Source organism: Pan troglodytes, chromosome 10 (genome assembly GCF_028858775.2).
Source record: "Pan troglodytes isolate AG18354 chromosome 10, NHGRI_mPanTro3-v2.0_pri, whole genome shotgun sequence".
NCBI lineage: Eukaryota > Metazoa > Chordata > Mammalia > Primates > Hominidae > Pan > Pan troglodytes.
Window position 1 is genome coordinate 113,092,121 of NC_072408.2, and position 17,322 is coordinate 113,109,442.

A 17,322-nucleotide genomic window follows, 5' to 3' on the forward strand; every position below is an offset into this window, starting at 1 on the left:
GCAATTTACATACGACTTTACATATAAAGAATTACATCTTAAAGAAAAAATCAACTTAAGCAGTAGATCCATCCTTCAAGGCTAGTTCTTAGGTGAGAACTTCCGCTCCCCTCCCTAAACTCTTGTGCTACTGTTTGTTCCCTTCATTCATTCTTACATTGTCCTATGTTGTTGGCTCTCTTTTCTCATATATAGGATTTAGGCTATCAAATAACCAGAAAGCCTGAGGGTTTCCCAACTGACTGAATGGAACCTCTGTTGGCCAGGGGTATCCCAAAGAAACCTGAAAAACTAGTTGAGGCCATGACAAGAAGGTGGAGTCAGACATGCCTGCTGTACCCTCCTCCCTTTGGAGTTTAGGCCCAACCAACCAGCATTAACATTAAAATAGAGATCATAAGACTGATCTCTTGGTAGGAACAAGATACCCAACAAACTCAACAAACTCTTTGTAGGAACAAGATACCCAGCTCCAACCTGACTCTGGTATAGATAGCATCACATGACAGATAGCAGGCCCTGAAGGAAATTAAAGTATTTTACCCCACAATATATTCCTTGTCATATTTTGGAATGGCCCTGAGAAGCAATCTCCAGTAGGAGAAATTTGCATTCTGCAGAGAATCTCCTTCCCTTACTAGTTCTTTACTTGAGAATCTGACACCTTGTAAGGTCTAATAAGAGACATTTATCATCTGTTATTTCTGAAACCTGTTACTTAGAGGTTTCATCTACATGACAAGAATTTGGCTTCCACCACTCCCCTTATCTTAACGCAAGCATTTCTTTATGCCAACTTCAACTCTTCAGGCATAGTTTAATTCTTTCAACCAATTGCCAATCAGAAAATCTTTAATCTATCTATGATCTGGAAGTCACCCCACTTTCAAGATCTTCAAGATGTCCTGCCTTTCCAGGCTCAACCAATGTATACCTTACATATATTGATTTATGGCTTTGCCTGTAACTTCTGTCTCTCTAAAAATGTATAAAACCAAGCTGTAACCCAACCATCTTTGGCACATATTCTCAGGATCTCCTGAGGCTGTGTCATGGGCCATGGGCCTCATATTTGGATCAGAATAAACCTCTTCAAATATTTTACGATGTCTGGCTCTTTTCATCAACAGTGGGAAGGACATCTTCCCCTCACTGTATTCTTTCTACATTTTCTTACCCACTTTCCTTCCTGTTGTATACTAGATGTCAGCTGCAGTCTCACTACATCATACATAAAATGAGGTAGAAACTTACAAATTCATGTCCTAGGGGGATGTTTAAATGCCTTACCCAAGATTTCCCCCAAATACCCCAGGAGTTTGCTTTCTTAAGTTTATTTTGTTATAGCCTCTTCTGCCTCCAACTCCTAACACTCTACCAAGCTACTTCATTCATGAAAAGTCTCACCTTTCTGTCTCTGACCCAGATGAAAACTCAACCCCTTCTTTGGTTTCTATGGAAAGCCCACACTTACAAAGTAATTCAAATGTGCAGAATTTACTGAAGTTATTGGAGGCCCAAGGAGAGGTTTACTCTGCTGAAATTCAAAGAACTTCAACATGAACTTTGACACATCCTTGTAAAAACGAAATGAAACAAAATAAAACTCTTTGGCCACCAGGCCCTGAAGATGTATTATGGCCGCTTTGCTCTATGTAGTGGCTCACTGGATCCCCACTGACCCTCCCTCCCCATGGTCTGCTATACTTGAACTCCAAATTCTCTCCACTCATGCAAGCCCCAACCTCTAGACTCAGCTCCTAATGCTCCCAGGTGCCCAGTTGAATAAAAAGACTTTTTATTGATGCAGAACATACTCTTCTTACAAGGCAGCTGTTTGTGGATAGCAAACATTTTCTATCCTTTTCTGTTATATTTAAATATATAAACTTTATTGAGCATTTGCTTTGTGCCAGATGCTAGTCATATAGAAAATTGAAAAACACACAAGCAACAATCCTTAAGAACTTAAACCTTAAGTTCCTTAGGAACTTGCAGCTTATGGAACAAGCAAACCTCATGCCAGGTCATTGATGCTATAATAGAGACAGGGGCAAATAACCATGGGGCTCAAGGGGATGGGACAGCCTGTAGATTGGGACCCCTTAGAAATTCAAGGGCCTGACATGCAGCTGTCTTGATTTCCTTTCTTTAGCCATGTGTTCAGCTGGTGTTCCTCATGTCTCCCTTTCAAAAGCTTCATTTTGGGTGTAGCTGCTGATGAAGGATTCTTCTCGGCTCCTTTGCTGGACTAGAAGCAAGTGGCACCCCGTCTACTCAGCCCACCACGCTCAGCCCCTTGCAGGAGGAAGCACATGAGTGAGTGAGTGTGGGGTTCAGCCAGCCACTCTGAGCACCAACACAGGAGCAAGCTCTGTGCGGGGCCTGTGCCCAAACCAGGCATGTCACCCCAAGGGAAATGTGGTGGTGCCCAGGCTGGGATGCCTGCAACCCCAAAGCCCCAGAGTGGGTGTTAGTGGGATAATTAGCTCTTTTAATTATGCCATCCACAGCCTGACAGATGGTGGCATGTTAGCAGCTCAGTCGGCCCCTGGCCCCATCTCATGGGGTGGCTGCCCTCCGCCAGTGAGGGCAAAGGGCCACTGTGACCGCCTTTCTGGGTACCTGCACTTGGTGGGTCCTGAGCTCTTGTCTAGCATCCAAGAAAAATGAGGTCACGCTGACAATTGAAGGGTAATGACAGTGGAGAATTTTATTGAGCAACAAAAACAGCTCTCAGCAGAGAGAGAGCTGGAGAGGGGATGAGAAGATCAGGTTATCTTCCCCGAAGTCAAGTCGTCTCTTCCCCAAAGTCAGGTTGTCTCTGTCATTGTGGCTGAATCCGGGGTTTTTATAGGCACAGGATGGGGGTGAGACAGGCCGTAGGTAGTACTGGAAAAGGCAACATTTGATTGGTTAAAAGGCATTATTCAGAAAGAACCAATTGGGAAAGAGCAGACAAACAGGAATAGAAGTTCTCACTCTGGGCCATGGGTTTCAGGCTGTTTTTTTGGCTTGAAGGTGAGGTTTCACTGGGGACCCACCCCTGTCCCCCTAGAATTTCTCTGCCTCCTGCCCCTGTTACTGCCATGATTCTTCCACTGCATTATGTAATATACAGCATTTATGAATGACACTGTCCCAAATAACACTAACTTGACAATAACTCCAATTTGAAACATGTAAAACAGTAGCTCTGTACTACCTCTGAACCATCCTGCAGGGTACCATGAGCATCTGCAAGATCATTTGGTGGCTTGAGCAACAGAGGATACTGAGGGTTCTACAAAGAAAGCCAATATGTGCTAGATGCTCAAAAAGTCCATTTCAACCTAAGTTTCCTGTACCTGTTTTTTGTTTGTTTGTTTGTTTGTTTCCTCAAAACCAAACGCAAACCAGAGCTTTTCTTTCAGAGTCTTTAAAAATAAATGGGGTAAGGGAGAGATCTCTGTTATCACAAAGGATGTTGCCTGCCTTGACAACGGTTTCAACAGTTCCTTTACAAAATACTGTGACTGTGCTGTATTTCACTGACTAGCTTGAATTTTGAGCATGCAGCAATTTGGTTGCCAAGACAATCAAACTGTCTTATCATAGAAGCTCTAATATTTGTAGAGTACATACTACATGCTAGTTGTTGCGCTGACTGGTTAAATATAATATCAATTTAAACCTCAAAATGAACCTATGCAGTAAATGATATGTCAGATTTCTAAAAGAAGAAAATGGAAGAAGCTCTTGCATTTTCTAGAATTATATATAAATAGAACCATTCAATGTGTACTATTTTTGGCCTTGCTTCTTGATGATTTCAAAAATGAATTTGCCGAAGATTGCACAGCTGATAAGTAAAAGAGCTGGAATTTGAAGCCAGGTTCATTTGAGTCTAAACTCATGATATCTCTCAAACGTAATAATCTATGGAAATAAAAATTGCATTGGTTTTGAGGTTATTTCTAATAATTTGAAACCAGATGTTAAAATCAAATGTTTTATCTTTTAATGATATAATCAAGATTTGCCTTCACCTTAGCATAATATACCGCTAGTAAGTTTAAAGTTCAAATCATAGTTATTGATGTCTTCTGGGTTGAGATATTTTAAATTGATGTTTTTAAATATAAAAGAGACATATGCTCATTGTAAAAATGGTATAACTTTATGGAAGTATAAAGTAAAATGTAAATGTCAATAGCCAACAAAAATTTGCATAGACACTTAACCAAAGAAGATCTATGGATGGCAAATAAGCATATGAAAAAATGTACATCATCATCAGTCATTACAGAAATAAAAATTTCCCATTGGAAGACCTAAAATTTAAAAGTCTGACCATGCCAGATATTGGCAAGTATATAGGAAAACTGGAATACTCACATACAGCTGCTGGGATGTAAAATGGTAAAACTGCTTTGGAAAACAGTTTGGCAGCTTCTTACAAAATTAAACATATACCTGCCATATGACCTAGCCATTCCACTCCTAGGTACATATTTACACAAGATAAATGAAAACATGTGCAAATACAAAGACTGGAACACAAATGTTCAGAGAAGCATTATTCATAATAGCCCCAAACCCTCAACAATCCAAATGTCTATCAGCAGATAAATGGATAAGCAAATTGTGATATAGCCATACAATGTAATGCTATTTAACAACTAAAATGAATTAATTATTTATACCCTTAACGATGTGGATGAACCTCAAATTAATACTGCTGAATGAAAGACGCAAGGCCAAAAATAGTACATACTGAATGATCCTATTTATATACAACTCCAGAAAATGCAAACTGTTAGTGACAGAAAGCAGACCAGCCGTTGCCTGGGGATGGAGGACAGAAAAGGATGATAGGGAGGGTTTTCAAGGGCAGTAAAGACACCTTTGGGGGTGATGGATATATTCATTATTGTGATTGTGGCAATGGCTTCACAGGTGTATACATTTGTCAAAATGTATTAAACTGCACACTTTAAATATATCCAGCATACTGTATGTCAACTATATTTTGACAAAATTCAACACACACACACACATACACACACACACACACACACTGCAAAGGACTAAACGCTTATGTTCTCCGAAAATGCATATGTTGAATTCCTAACCCCCTAGGTGATATTTGGAGTTGGGACCTTTGGGAAATAATTAGGTCAAGAGGATGGAGTCCTCATGAGTGGGATTAGTGCCCTTATAAAAGAGACTCATCAGCCCTTCTGCTATGTGAGGACACGACAAGCAGGTGCCCTCTATGAACCAGGAAGTTGCCCTCACTGGTTGCCAAATCTTGGACTTCTCAGCCTCCAGAACTGTGACAAATAAGCTTCTAGCATTTATAAGTCACTAATTCTCTGGCATTTTATTCTAGTAGCCCAAACAGACCAAGACAAATACACACACACACACACACACACACACACTCAATAGCTCCAAAATGCTCTCCAAAAGTTACCACTGATATCAATGTTATGATCATCTTTCTAGACATTTACGCAACAGGGTCATAATGTACACAGTATTTTATAACTTGCTTTTTTCACTTGGGCTTGTTTTCATGTGTATACGTACAGATCTACCTCGCTGGAGCCTGGGAATTCAGTGTGTGAATGCTTTGTGATATTTAGTGGGTCCTCTATTTGTGGACATTTAGGTAGCCTCTTGTTTGTGCTTCACTACAGATCTTCCCAGAGTTATGAACACCCAACTTAGGAATCAGTCCCATGCTGGCGCTTTCTCCTACCCTATCCTTCCTCCTTACCCCAGCAGCCTGCAACCGAGCTGTCCTGGCCTACTTGCTCCACCTGGTGGTCAGTGTGAGATATTACCTAGGTTTAGTATTTTTCTCTCTAGAATCTCCTGGTCTCTAGTTTGCCCTTCTCAAATCCATCTTGTCCCTGGCAGCCAGAGTGATCTTTCTAAATACAAATCTGATCTTCTCACTCTCATGATGAAAACGCATCACCTAAAACAAACATAGACCTCTAAGCAGAGCATACAAAGCAGGAATACTTTGACCCTTGCCCACCTCTCCAGCCTCAATTTTCTCCTCCTAGCACTTTGTACCCTAGCAATACATAACCAATTGTAGTTCGTTAAACACACAGTGCTGCTTCCCACATCCATATATTTGTACCTGTTGTTTTCTTTTCTTTAGATTTTTCTGGTAAAAACCGGGAAACCTGCCACACAAATTGTAAAAGAGCTGTAACACTGCCACCTGCTATTTTCTCTCCCTGGAGTATCACTCTGCCCACTCCCATTCCATGTTTGCCAGGCAAACTCCTATTCAGCTTTTAGAACCCTACTTAACAGACGCCCCCCCCCCTCACTCCCTGCAGTTTTGCCTTTTCCCTCACATGGAGTTGATCACTCTTCCTACTATACCTCTAATACCAAACCCATAACGTTTGATTATAATTATCTGTTTATATGTTTGTCTCCTGTGCTAAACTGGCTGCCTCCCTGAACCCCATCACTAAGCTTGAGGACCAGAACTGTCTCTTGGTCATTATCCTCTCTCCAGCGTCTTCCACAGTGCCCAGAACATAGTAAAGTAAGGTTAATAGGCAGATATTGAAAGAAAAAGAACTAACTACATCCACAGTCTCAAGGGAGTGGCACTGCATGCTTCTTTTTTCCATGTGTGTAGGGCCTGCCAGAGATAGGAATGCTGTGGTCAAGGCATAAAGTTCAGGGGCTGAGACCAGTCAAAGGAACCACACACTCTATTTTTGTTTTTTTTTTTTTTTAGACGGAATTTCACTCTTGTTGTTGCCCAGGCTGGAGTGCAATGGCGTGATCTTGGCTCACCACAACCTCTGCCTCCTGGGTTCAAGCGATTCTCCTGCCTCAGCCTCCAGAGTAGCTAGGATTACAGGCATGCGCCACTACGCCGGCTAATTTTGTATTTTTAGTAGAGACGGGGTTTTTCCATATTGGTCAGGCTGGTCTTGAACGCCCGACCTCAGGTGATCTGCCCACCTCGGTCTCCCAAAGTGCTGGGATTACAGGTGTGAGCCACCATGCCCAACCAGGAACCACACACTCTTTAATCTTGATCAAATACATTGCCAAGTAACATCTACCACTTGGGCAAACCTGAAGGTCATTTGAACCATCCTGAACCTGGTATTCCTCAATTAGTGGTTGGGGAACAAATGACAAAGGGGTTTGGTTTGCAGCTTATAGTCTTGTTCCTTTGGGGGCCATAAGGAAATTGTTCCAATAAATGGAGAGTTTCCTTTTATCGAATTCCCCAGGGGAGAAATTGTAGGATCATTGTGACCCTCCTTTTTCCTCATTTGGAATCCAAGGGAAGATGTTTCACCCTTTTACTCTTTCATTCAACAAACATTTATTAAGTGTCAGGCACTTTTCTAGACACTTGGGATCCATTAGTGAACAAAACAATGATCCCTGCACTCATGGAGCTTAATTCTAGTGAGAATAAACAATACAGCACTAATAAACAGAATAAGTAAATACACTGCATCATATGCTAGAAGACAAGTGTTAGGAAAAAAAGAAAACGTCAAGCAGGTTAGGGGGCTCTGTCTATAAAGAGATGCACATAAAAATATTCAAGCGAGCAGAATCCCAGTTGAACTTCCCAGTTGAATCCTGCACTTCCGGTTATGTGAGGTGATTTCCTCACTGTGGAAGCCAGTTTAGATTGGATTTCTGTTCCTTGAAGCTGAAAGTAAACTGAGAGAGCCACCTTGGCATGCCTTCCTTAAGAGCAGTCTTTGTCATCCAGTCATCCCATCTGTTCCCTTGGCAAGGAAAAATAATTACAAGGAGATGCCACAGTCTTAGTTTCCATTTGAGGGTTTTCCTGAGAGCCTCTAATGACACTATGTTCTTTGTCACATACCCGTCAATTGTTTCCACTCCAGCTAATCTCATTCTCATTGTCAAGCATGAGAGTCAGAAAGCTGCACCTCAAAGTGTACCCCCAGGATGTGATTCGAAAGGATCAACATGCAACTGCTGTTCAAGGGCATGCTCTGTCCACAGGGACAAGGCCACCTGCACAACCCCAGCTCAACCACCCTCATCTCCAGCCTGAATCGCTGCCACATCTTTCCAACTGGTCTCCTCACAGCAGCCAGGGTGATTCTTTTGAAAGAGTTATCACGTCCTGTCATTTCCCTCCAATCATTTCCTGTCACTTACAGATACCGCATGATCTGGCCCTGGGTTAGCTCCAGCTTCTCCTGCCAAACTTCTTCCTTACTCGCCATGCTTCAGCAACACTTGCCCCTGCTGGTTCCTTTAGGATGCCAGTTTCTTCTATTCCAGGCTTTGCACCTGCCATTCCTGCTACCTAGAACATTCTTTCCCCAGACATCTGCAGGCTAACGCCCTCGCTTTGTTTAGATTTCTGCTCAAATGTAACTTCAGCGTTGCAGCCTTACCTGACCAAGCTACCTAAAAAAATAGGCCCCCAAGCCCCTCTCTGTTGTCATAGTATTTGTCATACATGAAATTATCACGTGGATCAATTTCTTGGTTTCTGTGCTGCCTGCCTACCCTACTAAAATGTGAGCTCCCTGAGGACAAGGACTTTTCCTGTGTTGATCACTCTTGGGTTCTCCAGATTTAAGCACTGCTTGGCACCTAGTAGGTGCTCAATAAATATTTTCTGAATGAATTAATGACAATCTGACTGACTATACCTCACTCCATGGCCTAGCAAGAACATTCACACACAGACACACACCCTTTTAAAGCCTCTTCTTCCTTTTCTCTATTCCTCTAATTCTCATATTTTTGGGAAAGCCTTGCTTCCATCTAATCTTTTCAGTCCCCTGATTTAAATGTGTGTGTGTGTGTGTGTGTGTGTATATATATATGTTTATATATAATATATAATATATTTATATATTTTATTTTATTATATATATATTTTTATAGTATATATTTTATATATAATATATTATATATTTATATATTATATACACACTATACATATATATACACACACATATATAATTTTTCACAAAGCCATGTCTGATTAATAATCTGATAACTGCCAAAGTTCTTGGGCTAGGCACTAACAGAGCTGTCTCCCGGAGGCTAAACTATGTTAGAACTGATTAAGGAAGACATCACGATGCTCCAAGCATAAGCAAACAGGAGTGTGTACAGGGTCAGGGAGAGGACTTGCCTCCCACTTCTGCACTGAGCCCAGCACAAGTTTTGGAAGCTATGGAAGTATCCAGAGATTGTCTGCCATGACTCTTGGCTGTCCTATGGCTCATAGTGGCAAAGGTGTCTAAGCATCTCTATGCACAGCAAACCTGCACACGCGAGAATCCGAGTAAGAGAGGACAAACAAGGTTAATGGCATGCAGTGTTTGTAAACTCAGAGACATGCATGAGTGCTCAGAACTAACTGCGGGATGGTTTAAAGAAGACTGATTTCCAGCAATACAGCTGGTATGCACTCATGCCATCATAATTTGAATACAAAAAGGAAGTATGACCTCATTTTCTACTCACAAGGTTGTGTGGACTGAGACCAGGAGTAAAACATGAGTTGAAAATCTGAGTTAGATGTAAAAATGAACCAGGTAAATTAATTATCCAAATCATGGATGGGGTCAGTCTTTAGTAAATGTACTTCCAAATTCTCCAACTATGTTCTTATTTTTCTTTCCTTCAGTTTGCTTTTCCCCCCAAACATCAACATGCTGAAGAAGTTCTTTAGAAAAACTATATTCACTGTTTTTCAGGTTTGTTTAATTACTGGCATTGTATCATTTTTTTTTCATTGCAACTACTGGGTATTTCCTTTTTTTTTGAGACGGAGTCTCATTCTGTCGCCCAGGCTGGAAGGCAGTGGCACGATGTCAGCTCATTGCAACCTCCGCCTCCCAGGTTCAAACGATTCTTTTGCCTCAGCCTCCCGAGTAGCTGGGATTACAGGCACGCACCACCATGCCTGGATAATTTTTGTATTTTTAGTAGAGATGGGGTTTCACTATGTTGGGCAGACTGGTCTCGAACTCCTCACCTCATGATCCACCCACCTCAGCCTCCCAAAGTGCTGGGATTACAGGCATGAGCCATCACGCCCAGCTTAACTATTTGGTATTTCAAAGACATTATTGTTTGAATCGTGTTTTATGAGCCACCTAAGGAACTAAGTTTCCTATGTGCAACTAGGTATTCTTGCCAAGAATCCCTGATAATTACTGGGACGTTGTTTGTTTATAAATCATACATTGGGCCGGGCACAATGGCTCACGCCTGTGATCTCAACACTGGGAGGCTGAGGTGGGCGGATCACTTGAGCCCAGGAGTTCGAGACCAGCCCAGCCAACATGGTGAAATCCTGTCTCTACTAAAAATACAAAAATTAGCCGGGAATGGTGGCGGGCATCTGTAATTTCGGCTACTCGGGAGACTGAAGCAGGGGAATCGCTTGAACCCGGGAGGCAGAGATTGTAGGGAGCCAAGATCGTGCCACTACACTCTAGCCTGGGCAGCAAAGGGAGATGCCATCTCAAAAAAAAAAAAATCATAAATTGCTCAACAGTGGGTTGCTTTTTTAAGTGCTGATATCGACTATACACAAAATGATCTTGATTCATCTGCTTGCTGTGGCCCAGAAATTTCTGCTTTTGCAGAAGAGAAAATAAGACAGGTAAGGGGCTAGGAAGGGTGGCTGAGAATGAGGCTACAACCTGTGACCCTTCACAGGTCTGTTTGAAACAATAGCATCAATCTTCTCCAGAAAAGTGGCTGTTGGTGGGAAGGTAGCCATAACAAAGACTACTAATTCTGACCTGTGGCTTCTTGTGGTTTAAGAGCATTTTATGCTCTTAGAGCATTTGGAGATCATTTCTTCGAACTGTTCCAACCTGCCTCAAACCAAATATTACCTGATTAGTAAAGAAATAGCAAATTAGTCAAATGTGCATTGCGGGGGGTGTGTGTGTTGGGAGGTAGGTTTCTTCCTTTAACTGACTTTCTTTGAAGACCTACTAGGCCAAATCACTGCTGGAAGAACTAAAGGTTGGGCTGGGGGGTGGTTACAGAGGTGAGTGAAATTTGGTCCCTGCCTTCCAGACACTAAAAATCTAAAGGAGGAACAGACATGAATAGAAATAAATAAACTCAAAAAGGATGTTCTCAGTAGCACTTAATGTCACTTTCACACCTAAGATTTTATTATCCTATTCTATTTATCCATTCAACAAATATGTATTCAGGTCACCCAGGGGAAATTGAAACAGAGGTCTATGGGGAGTACAGAGAAGGACATAATTACTTCCAAAGGTGGAGCCGTGGAAGGTTATGATACAGGTTGCGTGGTAGCATCTGAGCTGAATCTTAAATGGCAAGTAGAAATTTGGGAGACAGATAGATTTATGGGGTGAAAGATACCGTGAGAAAAGAGTAGTGTGTAAGTAAAACCAGGACCCCAAATTTAGGTATCAATAAGTGTTTTAGCATTCCTAAAGTGTGACAAATAATGGTGGGGTTTTGTGGTATGTAGTCTTTCCTAATCTGTGGCAGATACATTCCAAGACCCCTAATGGACGCCTGAAACCATGGATAGCACCAAACCCTATACAGACTATGTTTTTTCCTGTACATACCTATGATAAAGTTTAATTTATAAATAAGGTACAGTAAAAGATTGACAACAATAATTAGTAATCAAATAGAATAATTATAACAATATGTGAGGATCACTACTCTTGTGCTTTGGGGCCATTATTAAGTAAATAAAGGTTACTTGAACGCAAGTACTGCAATACTGCCACAGTCAATCTAATGGGTTACTGAGTGACTCACATGTAGTGTACACAGCATGGATATGCTAGACAAAGGGATGATTCATGTTTTGGTCAGGTTGGAGCAAGATGGGGCGAGATTTCATCATGCTCCGCAGAATGGCACACAATTTAAACCTTATGAATTGTTTATTTCTGGAATTTTCCATTTAATAGTTTCAGACTGCAGTAGACAGCAAGTAACTGAAAACTTGTAAAGCGAAACCACAGATAAGGGGGAACCACTGTAGTTTTAAAGCATGTCTGCAAATTCTTTGACACTTCCTACAAAAGGTAAAGTCTAATGCCCCTCCCTTCAAATATGAGCCGACTCTAATGACAGGCTCTAATTAAGAGAATGTAGTGGAAATGACACTTCACAACTTCTGAAGCCAGGCTAGAAAAGGTGATACAACTTCTACCTGGCATGCTCTCATAACATGTGCTTTGGGAACCCATGTGTGAGAATTCCAGCTACCCTGAAGCTACTGGGCTGCAGAGACTACGTGGAAAGGCCACATAGCGAGATGGAGAGATGCCTCAGAGGCCCCGCTACTGGAGTCTTCCCAGCATCAACCACCACCACAAGTGTGGAGATTTTCCAGTGACTCTTACCCTCCACTTTCAAGTCTTCTAGGTCAGGTCCCAGACATTGTGGAGCAGAGATAAGCCTTCCCTGCTGAATCCTGTTCAAATTCCTGATACACAAGAATCTGTGAGCATAATGAAAGGTTGTTTTGTGCCACTAAGTTTAGGGACTAATTTGTTGCACAATCATAATAACTAGAGAAAGCTTGCTAGAAGATAAGGCAGAAAGAATTGGTTGCTTCCCAATCAATGAAGGCCTTGAAGTTTGAGTTTTACTTGGGAGTAATGGGGAGCCACTGATGGTTTTTGAGTAGGTATGTGACATGACACATGATGAGAGGAGGAAGAGAGCAAGATATGGAGTCCATGATTCAGGGAAGTGGTATGGAAGCAGAAACATCGGTCTCTGTGGCTTTCTCTCATCTCCTTGAGAAATCCTGGGAAATACGAAAACAGAAGCATGGTGGGCAGGAATATCTAAGATATACCAATGTATAAAACCACTGCTTCAGGACCTGAATATTACACCAAAAGCTAGTTTTCTCTTTTCTTCCTCTCTCTCTCTCCCTTTTTTTTTTTTTTAGATTGAGTCTTGCTCTGTTGCACAGGCCGAAGGGCAGTGGCACGATCTTGGCTCACTGCAGCCTCCACCTCCTGGGTTCAAGTGATTCTCCTACCTCAACTTCCCAAGTATCTGGGGTTGCAGGCACCAGCCACCATGCCCAGCTAATTTTTTTGTAGTTTTAATGGAGACAGGGTTTCACTATGTTGGCCAGGCTGGTCTCAAACTCCTGACCTCAAGTGATCTGCTTGCCTTGGCCTCCCGAAGTGTTGGGATTACAGGCGTGAGACACCGCACCTGGCCTTTTTTCCCCCTCGTTTTCAATGGGATTAAGAAAAAACCAGATTGGCGAGACTTATACAAAGAGAAATCAACTAAATAATGTGAAATGTATCATCCCTCTTGCTCTTTAAGTCTGGCTTTTCCCCGCTAGGTACACACTGCCATGTCTCACCTCTTTGAGTTTTGTCATTCTGTCCCCTTACCTAGAACACTCTGACTCCCTTTCTTCTTCTAGCTAACTCACCCCTCAAGACTCAGCTTTGGGGTAGCTCATTCGTTTATTTATTTACAAAATATTTATGAAGAACGAAATTTTGTACCAGACACCACACCAGGCACTAGAAAGACAGCCATGAAGAAGATTACCTATCTGCGCAGAGTCCAGTGGGAGGAAGAGATGTAACCAGATATATAAATGAAACAGTGATGGTATCAATTTTATTGGTACAATTTTGTCCAGGGCACCCAGGTGCGGTGGCTCACCTCTGTAATCCCAGCACTTTTAAAGGCTTGGGGCAGGAGAATCACTTGAGCTCAGCAGTTCGAGACCAGCCTGGGCAACAAAGCAAGACCCTGTCTCTACAAAAATAAAATAAAATAAAATAAATTAGCTGGACACAGTGGCATGTACCTGTAGTCCCAGCTACTCAAGAGTCCAAGGCAGGAGGATATTTTGAGCCCAAGAGTTCAAGATTGCAGTGAGCTATGATCGTGCCACTGCACTCCAGCCTGGGTGACAGAGCAAGACCCTGTCACACACAAAAAATGAATCTGGAGTCCCAAGAAAGTGAGTGAAGATCCATCCATCACTTCCCTCCTATTTCACTGGCCAGAATCCAGTAAATCCGGTAGTATGTCAATATCTAACCATAAGGGAGGCTGTGTGACCAGCAGGTAAAGGAAGTAGATAAGTCACTCTCTGGCACATAGTCTACATATGTTCATTTCATTTTACTTTCACAGGATTCCCAATTAGTTAGGCCTGATCATTCTCATTTGATAGACAAGATAATTCAGACTTTGAAAGGTTAAGCAGCTTGCCTAAAATACTTCAGCATTTAGATAGTAGTGCTGCAATTCAAACAGAAGGTTGATTTTTTAAAATAAATCTACCCTCTTTCCACTGCCTGTATGCTATTTTTCCCAACCCTGCTACTATTCCCCAAAAGAAATGTTTATGTTGTTATGTGTCTTTGTAAATAATTATACAGTCATGCATCTCATAACTGTTTCAGTCAATAGTGGACAGTATATTTGATGGTGGTCCCATAAGATTATAGTGCAGCTGCCCTAAATACATGTACCATAATTTATCTTTTACACCATATTTTTTCTACTTTTTGTATGTTTAGATATGTTTAGACACACAAATACTTGCCATAGTGTTACTACAATTTCCTGCAATATTCAGTATGGTAACGTGCTGTACAGGTTTGTAGCCTAGAAGCAATAGATTAGACCATATTGCCTAGGTGTGTAGTAGGCTATGCCACCTGGGTTTGCGTAAGCACACTCTGTGATGTTTGCACAAGGACCTAATGATGCCTTTCTCAGAGTGTATCCTGATCATTAAGCAACCATGACTGTAATTGTTTGAAACACTGCTTAATCACCGTACTTTGCAAAATTCTGGGTAGTCCTAAATGATTCTTCATCTTTCTTGGTTTGCCTGGAGTTTGTTTCAGCTTATTGTGTCTCCAGAAAAACTATGTAGATTTTCCTCAAGAATCTCTGCGGTCATATAACTTTTGATTTTCTTTAAAGGGACAGAGAGATCCCTTTGCAATTTAAGCAGAGAGAAGGGAATATATTTTCTTCTTAATTTTCACCATTAGCTCTCTGACCCCTCTGACTACCTTGTCTATTTCCTAATTTTCAGGCAAAGCAGAAAGAAAGAAAAAAGGAAAAAGGAAGTTATAGTCAAAGTTCGTCAGAGTTAATTTCCCTCCTAATCAGTGATTGTCCCTGCCAACTAACTTCTCGCACTCCCAGCCAGTATTTAGAAGTGTGTCTGTAACGTCCTCTTACCAATCAGTATATACAGCACTGAGAAACTACTATGTCACAGGCACCGTGCAAAATAACATAGATTAATTTAAAGATGGATATAGGCCCAGCACCGTGGCTCACACCTGTAATCCCAGCACTTTGGGAGGCCAAGGTGGGAGGATCACCTGAGGTCAGGAGTTCGAGACCAGCCTGGCCAATATAGTGAAACCCCATCTGTACTAAAAATACAAAAAATTAGCCAGGTGTGGTTTTGGGCACCTGTAATCGCAGCTACTCTGGAGGCTGAGGCAGGAGAATCGCTTGAACCCGGGAAGTGGAGGTTGCAGTGAGCCGAGATCGTGCCACTGCACTCTAGCCTGGGCACAACAGAGCAAGACTCCGTCTCAAATTAAAAAAATAAATAAATAAAAAATAAAGAAACAAAGATGGATATAAAGAGTTATTGTCTGAAAAAGGTTTTGGGGCAAACACGAGCAAGCATTGCTCACTGCAGGCTCCAATGCACAGGCAGAATTATCTCCTATTCTCGTCACCCATGACCAAGAGGTGCATTTGGGTTAGGGCATAGCTGCATGTGCCTCAGATCTGTACTCCAGAAGAGGAACTCCCATACCTGTATTTTCCCCTTTTATGGAGCAAGTATGAGAACGACTTTGCCCAAAAGAGACATCGTGGTCTCAGCCATCAGGTAGTCTGAGAATAAGAGGCAGCTATTGAGGGGAGTGTTGGTAAACACTACCTGCCCAGCATCTGGAGACTTTAGGTGCTCAGGAGAAGTTTAATTTTTGCACAACCCCTCCTGCTAAAAGGAAAAAAAAAAAACCCTGAAACCCTTGTTAGTCCAAAGTCAGGCAATTTGAGCCTCTGAGTTCAGCCTTTAGACAGTTAAATTGCTTGTATTCATGAGTAGAAGACATTCCTTGTGCCCAAGGAACAGTCTGAAGTGAGTGACTTTCATGTCCTCCAATAATTACAGGATACATGTGATACATGCTGCACATTTAAAAGATTTCCTGAAGTCTGCTTTTTTGCATCTAGTCATGCATAGCAGATTTCATGGGTGAAAACAATGCTTAGGGCCCTACTTTTCTTCATGGAGATGGCAAAAATGCTTAAAGAGCTAGGTGAATCATGTAAATGAATGAAGAAGGCTACATATAAGAGGGGTGGGCTTGTGGCATTCAAATTCAAAGTCCACCTGTGGGCTGAAAGCCACTCATTGCAATGCCCTCTACATCAAGCTTATGGTTCAGCTTTGGACTCCTGAAGAAATGGCGCAGAACCATCTATGTAGATTTAGAAAGTGAATTGAGTTCCTCACCTCATTTGGCAAGAATGGTGAATTTCCCACAGTTCGCAGGTACCTGTGGTTCCAAAGTGAGCTGCCATTTTTGAAAATTATAAAAGCAACACTGAAGCAGTTTAAACCAATCCAGATTTTTAGCTAAGTAGTTCCAATTTTCTTCCTTATCAGTTAAGCTCATATCAGCCTTATTTTTCAACAATGAATTTGACCTAAATACTGATTTAGGGGCCTGAATCTGTTTTGTTGAGATCACTTGAGAACTTCTTGTACATGTATCTGCTTGGCTACTCTTTTCTCTAGGAAGCTTACCTGGGGGTCGTCAGTTCTGGATTACATGCTCCTTCTATGTGGCCCCTTAGATTGACTTCTATTTGTCAAGGTATAATTTTCAACAAATTAAAAACATGACTTATATGAAATAGAACAAACACGGGCTTAAAAAATTATTTACTTCATCAATTAAAGAGTTAGCCAGTAAAATGGTAAAGTTGGTTTAAGGAATATTTGAGAAATAGGGGTTTATATATCCCATCAAGAAATGCACTTTTTAAAATCTTACAATAAGATTACTAGGTTAGATACAAAATTGGTTAATGTCTTATAAGGTAATAAATAGTAAGCTTTTATCTTTTCTATAGAACAGAAAAGATTTTACTTGTATTAGAAATGGACAAGAATAATTTGCATTGTTATCAATTTTTTGGTGTTTTGTTTTGTTTTGGGTTTTGGTTTTCGGTTTTTTGACATAGGGTCTCTGTCACCCAGGCTAAACTGAGGTGCCA

The 17,322-nt window shown here is 41.4% G+C and overlaps 1 non-coding gene across 1 annotated transcript; it reads right to left on the bottom strand.

The window, feature by feature from the left end:
• Positions 1-6,156: 6,156 nt before the first annotated feature.
• On the bottom strand, positions 6,157-6,219 carry LOC112205125 (U7 small nuclear RNA). The gene has a single exon (XR_002938980.1). It is a non-coding gene; the product is annotated as a U7 small nuclear RNA (small nuclear RNA).
• Positions 6,220-17,322: the final 11,103 nt, after the last annotated feature.